This window comes from Panthera onca, chromosome B1 (genome assembly GCF_046562875.1).
Source record: "Panthera onca isolate mPanOnc1 chromosome B1, mPanOnc1 haplotype 2, whole genome shotgun sequence".
Taxonomy (NCBI): Eukaryota; Metazoa; Chordata; class Mammalia; order Carnivora; family Felidae; genus Panthera; species Panthera onca.
In genome coordinates, this window is record NC_138342.1 from 93,246,973 (window position 1) to 93,252,972 (window position 6,000).

The following is a 6,000-nucleotide window of genomic DNA, read 5'->3' on the forward strand; positions in this document are numbered from 1 at the left end:
AAAGGGTTTAGAGCTTTAACCAGCCACTTCCTCATTCTCATTACAGCAATATTATAGGTAACTGAACATTGGACATTGCCATTCTGAAGGCACTTTGGACTAATTCTCAATAATTTGGGGAGAAGTCTGCATGATATTTGTTGTAGACAGTAATGGTGTTCTACTCAGTAAGTGATAAGTCCTGTTTTGACAGACTTGGAAATAAATTTAAATTTAGTTTTCATTCCTTGCATGTCAAATTTCCTGTCCGGAGGAGGACTTCGGACCAACCCAGGACTACTCTGGGACTAAACAAGGCACTACAATTACCTAGTGAAAGCTACCTTAAATTTCTTTTTTTTTTTTTTTTTTAATTTTTTTTTTAATGTTTTTATTTATTTTTGAGACAGAGAGAGACAGAGCATGAACAGGGGAGGGGCAGAGAGAGAGGGAGACACAGAATCGGAAGCAGGCTTCAGGCTCTGAGCTGTCAGCACAGAGCCCGACGCGGGGCTCGAACTCACAGACTGTGAGATCGTGACCTGAGCTGAAGTCAGACATCTAACCAACTGAGCCACCCAGGCGCCCCATAAGCTACCTTAAATTTCTGACATGTGGTCCCTAGAATTTGAAATGATTTTCTAGCTGGTGTCTTTTCATTAGCCTGATTTTAACAACACTAGTGTAGAGCATACACCAACTCAAACAGCTATTACATGTTTTTCATTTGACATCATCTGAAAACATACTAGTTTGACCTAATGAAATGACTAAATTAAAACTTTAATTGACCATGCGAAAAATTATTAATGCAGAATATGAAGTTTTTTTTTAATCATTTTCATTGAATTGCTTATTTTTTAAGAAAATGGAATTAATTATTCCTTAAAACAAGCACTATTAACTGTTAGGTATACAATTGCATCATTACCTTGCCTACAAGTGCTTAAAACTAAGAATCATTCAAATAATTATATTTCTTTAATTTGTAGGACATTTATGACTTAAACACAGTACTTAAAGATCGTGTTAATGCTGCCTTCACCCCAACGACCCTAGCCTATAGTAAATTCTGTCTTGATATTAGTTTCCCTAAGTCAAGAAACATTTTCCACATGTCATGAAGCATATCCAATGGAAGTTCAGAGCCATGGTATTCATGCTTTATCATCGTTCTGGCTGAAACAAAAGCCTGTCTCAGTGATAACACCCATCTGAGAAATTATACAAAATTATACAAAATACAAAAGCATTTTTGGTACGCTATTGTTCTCTCCTTGGGTCATCTGCTTCCTTAGACTGAAATCATTTCCCAGGTTTTACTCAAATTATAATGAAAGAACAGCCCCCAAAATAAAACTGTCTGAATGACTCTTCTTTAGTGTTATCAAAGAAAAATTATCTGTCCTAGAGCCGTATAGTGATATGTAGCATCCAAAATCAGTATCAGGAAGTAAGCAGAGGTATTAGAATTTGCTAAGGACCCCAGAAGTGCATTATTGCCAATAAACTTAAAAAGCAGCAGAGAAAGAAAAAAGGATGAAGAAATGTCAAAATTAGAAAATTGCTTCAAAATACAAGGAAAACACATTGTAAAAAGACTATATAAAAGCATAGCAATGAAGGGGCGCTTGGGTGGCTCAGTCGGTTAAGTGTCCGACTTCAGCTCAGGTCACGATCTCATGGTCTGTGAGTTCGAGCCCCGCGTGGGGCTCTGGGTTGACGGCTGGGAGCCTGGAGCCTGCTTCCGATTCTGTGTCTCCCTCTCTCTCTGCCCCTCCCCCGTTCATGCTCTGTCTCTCTCTGTCTCAAAAATAAATAAAACGTTAAAAAAAATTTTAAAAAAAGCATAGCAATGAAGGCAAAAGTGAAATTAATTTATCTAAGGCTACAGTAATTGGAATAGAATGCAAATGTGTAATTATATACTTTAAACTGGCATTCATATATTCATAATTTGGAGGGGCAGATCCTTTTAATCATTCATTTTAAAGACTTATATCTTAATTATTGGCAAAGGGGACAGATTTACATTGTTAAAGAATTCAATAGACATGAATTTAGTGTCTGCCAAAAAAATACTCAACGATGGTATTCATGTTATTTTTTACAAACTTGAGCTCATTAGATCAGTTGAACACTGGAACTCAAAATAAGGTTAAAATAGTTAAAATAATTTAAGGTTAGGACTCAAAATGGGAAGAGTTAAAATAATTAATCAGATCATACAGTTTAATAAATGCTTTCCAAGGAAATAAAACCATATGACTAATCAGAGAATGCACAACTTATGGAAGAAATGCCTTCTGTTTAACAATGGCTAAAAACAATTACATTCAGGATATTTAAACTAAAATTGTAGGGTAATTTTTTTTTACAATGTGTGAATTCCAGGAGTAATATGCAGCATAATATGATGATTTCTTAAAGGGGGCCTCTTAAACATAACTCTTTATATCATAACGCATTAGCAAAAGAGCTTTTCCTTTTCTGCTCTTTACTGTTCCTGCTGTAGCTTAATCACGAACAAAATTCAGATAATGGAAATTGTTCTTGCCCATGGGGTTGTAAGCTAAGTAAAATAGATGGTAAGAAATTTATCCCTTGAGTCCTCTAGATTAGAAGTGCAAATTTGATTAGCAAAACATATACCTGACAATAAGTATGTTAGGCTACTCTGACTCAAACTAAATATTATCCTCAGGGACTAGCTGAGAGTTGGGCATTGGTTGAGGCTCAAAGATTATAAATTATAAATGGAAAGACTTGAATGAAACAGCTATTATATATATATATATATATATATATATATATATATATATAATCGTAACTAGTGAATGTTTTTAAACAGCTTCTCAGCAACTGTTCTTAGGACATAGGACTCTGAATGTTGCCAAAATTTTTTTTAAAAACTATCCTATCTTTTTCAACAAAGGTCAAGACTTGGAATAAAAGAATAACAAAAAAATTTGAAAGTTCTCAAAAACATTTTTTAAAATTCAACAGACTAGTAAAAATGCTATTATGTAATTCATGAATTTTTACCTCTGATACATCTAAAGCATTAAAAACATTATTGTACTTCCCCAAATATATGACTTGTGATTTTTGGTGAGTAGCAAAACCAAGATATAAGGTATTTTCTAGGTTTTGGCTTAAAGGTGCAAAACATTTAACAAATTCAGCCAGCATTCAGAACAACATAAATTATATCTCAGATATTCATGAACTAATGCAAAATAAGTGTTTTGCCTACCACAACCAATACCTTAATTGGTCACTTGTCTTTCATCAGCACTAAGGTTTTAGTGTTTCATTGATGCCAATTATCAAGATTATCGGGCAGCTTTTAAGACACATAGTGACAGCCAGGGATTATTTAAGGTATTTAAAAAATGCATTCAAAATGAACATCTATGATGATAAATATCTTTTTGTCCTAACTTTCTAAATCCACAGGGCAGTGTCTCCCTAAGAAACCCACCTAAATACTTCAAAAATCAATTAAAAAAAAAAACCCTCTGCAAAATTCAGCTTTCTACTAGTGAGAAAGTCCTTTAACACCACGTGTTTCATTTTTAGAATTTGTGCAAATGTGTACATGAAAACATATCTAAAACCACCTATGCTGAAGCATTTAACCCTAGATATGTAATGTTTCATTTCTAAATAAGTGATTTTGAAGAAGAGACAAATGTTCTTACATTTCATATTGGGAATGTTTTTCTACCTTGAATAGAGAAAATCTTATTCAAAAGAAATCACAAAATGAGGGGGAATTAAAACAAATCAAAGTTGATATTGATGGGAGGAACAAGATATAGAGAAGAGAGACAAAGAAAAACTCTGCATCCCTGAACCAACTTATGATTAACTATATGTGGATTGTCTCACACAGAAAGTAAAGCTAAACCTCTGGGAGAAGTAGGGAAGAGCATGGAAGGCATCTTAACAAGGGCAGGTAAGTGAATACTTATCACTGCCCCTGAGTTAAAAACATGCATTAAGGTGGTAGACAACCTAAGTGGCATAGCAACAGATATGTTGCTAAAATACTCTGTGTACATTACGGTGTAAACCCTGGTGAGTGTTATTAATCTCAGTGACCACTAATTACTTGGATTCCCTGCCAGAAGGGACATAAGAATAATCTCTAAGGACTATGAAGCAACGGAAAGAAATGTGAAGAGATTGGGAGTTCTGTGAAGAGCTTGAATGTTCTAAGTTGTTTTTCTAATGAAAATGTTATAAGTTTGTGCAGAGAATCAGGGATAAGTAATAAAAACGACCAGTTACTTAATGGTATAAAGAACTGATTTGTTATTTAGTTATGCTTCATAATACTAGTATGTTGACCTTTTGATTGGAGGTGGAGTGCATCTCACAATGATTGTGATGTGTGTCTGCTGTATGGTTTATCCATTTATTGCCTCTCTGCCCCAAATTCATTTATTCATTTTGACTTCTTTGTGAGAATGGATCTGAGCCCTGGAAGTACTTTTTCTTTTGTCATCTGACACTGAACATTTGTCAATACAGCATGCTGGAGAGTCATTGCAGGAGGTGAATTGTTGCTTTCTAGTCAATTTGCTCTCTCTGCAGGGTCCATGCTTAGTTTCTTCAGTACCAATCTCATGCAGCAGTCCCACTTTCTCAGTGTCTGGATTCTGCTGTGCATGCTAACCAGCAGTGCCCAGCAGCTAGTAGCTACCCCTGGAATTCCCTCTTCACCCTGGATGGCTTTGTAGCTGAGGTATCATCTCTCCTGGAGAAAGTTAAAGTTATTTCTGCCTACTATCAAAGTGGTGAATCCTCTCACATCAATGTTGGCTTCCAGTGGTGTTATACGGTTGTATGGAGGCATCCACATACAACCTCTTGTGCTATTCTGGAGAAACCAGCCCCAAAGTAAAGTTCATGCTGCCTGCTATGCTGTGAGTAATAAAGTTCTTCGTCTCTGACCCACGGATCTTGTGTCTTCTGCCAGCATCTATGAAATAGCAATAGTCTAGCTTGTAAGCTTCTAAGTAAGGGAAAATCATACTCCCGGCATAGTTCTTCACATTATAATTTACTAGTCTGCTCTGTCTGACCTGCTTTAAACCCTGAATTTTAATCAAGGTAAACTCTTAGTTTTAATTCTAGATCTTATAGTTTTCAATTCAAGGATGTCTGGTCTATTATTGTGTTCACATACTTTGATTTCCTAATGAAAGTTTTCCTGCTTTCATATATTTTTTTTTCTATATTTTCCCATATTTCATCTAACCTGAAGACCTAGGTCATGTGGGCCAACTTCTAGTATTCACTTGCTCTCTTTGATTATTGATCATATTGTCTTTCCACTTTGCATGTCTTCTTATTTTTGATCATGTTAGACATTTTGTATAAAAAATCTGGGCTTCAAATGATATTATTTTCCACCAAAAATAGGTGATCTTTTCAGTGAGAGAGGGTGTAAGTCTGATCACTGTAACATATTCAGGGGTTAAACTGGGTTGTGGCTAGGTTTAATTTCAGTAGAATTCAGTTTACTTCTGGTTATCCCCTATTCTTTAGGTCTGAACCACATGTGGTTTTAATTGGGAGCCTGGCATTGGTCTTTATTCTTAGCTCTGAAAAAGTCAAGAGAATTCTTTTTACATAGAATTTGACTTTATCTCTGTGCTTCCACAGCCAGTGAATGCTTTCAAAAAAGACAGTTTTTATAAATTATCTGTATTTCACTATTTTCGGTAGTGGGGCCACTAACCCACCACAACTATTCTGCATTCTTCTCAGAAGTGGAAGCTTTCATGTATATTCTCAAAAACTTTAAGTAACTTAGCCCCATTCCAAACTATTCAATCAGAATCTCTGGGAGGAGGGTTCAAGTTTTAGAATTTGTCTAAACTCTATAGGTTTTTCTAATACACATGGAGAAATAAAAAACAGAGATATGGATCCTATGAATTAAATTATCTTTGTCTCAATGAAATTAGAACTCCTTAGAATACAACAATGTCAGTTTCTTGCTAAAAT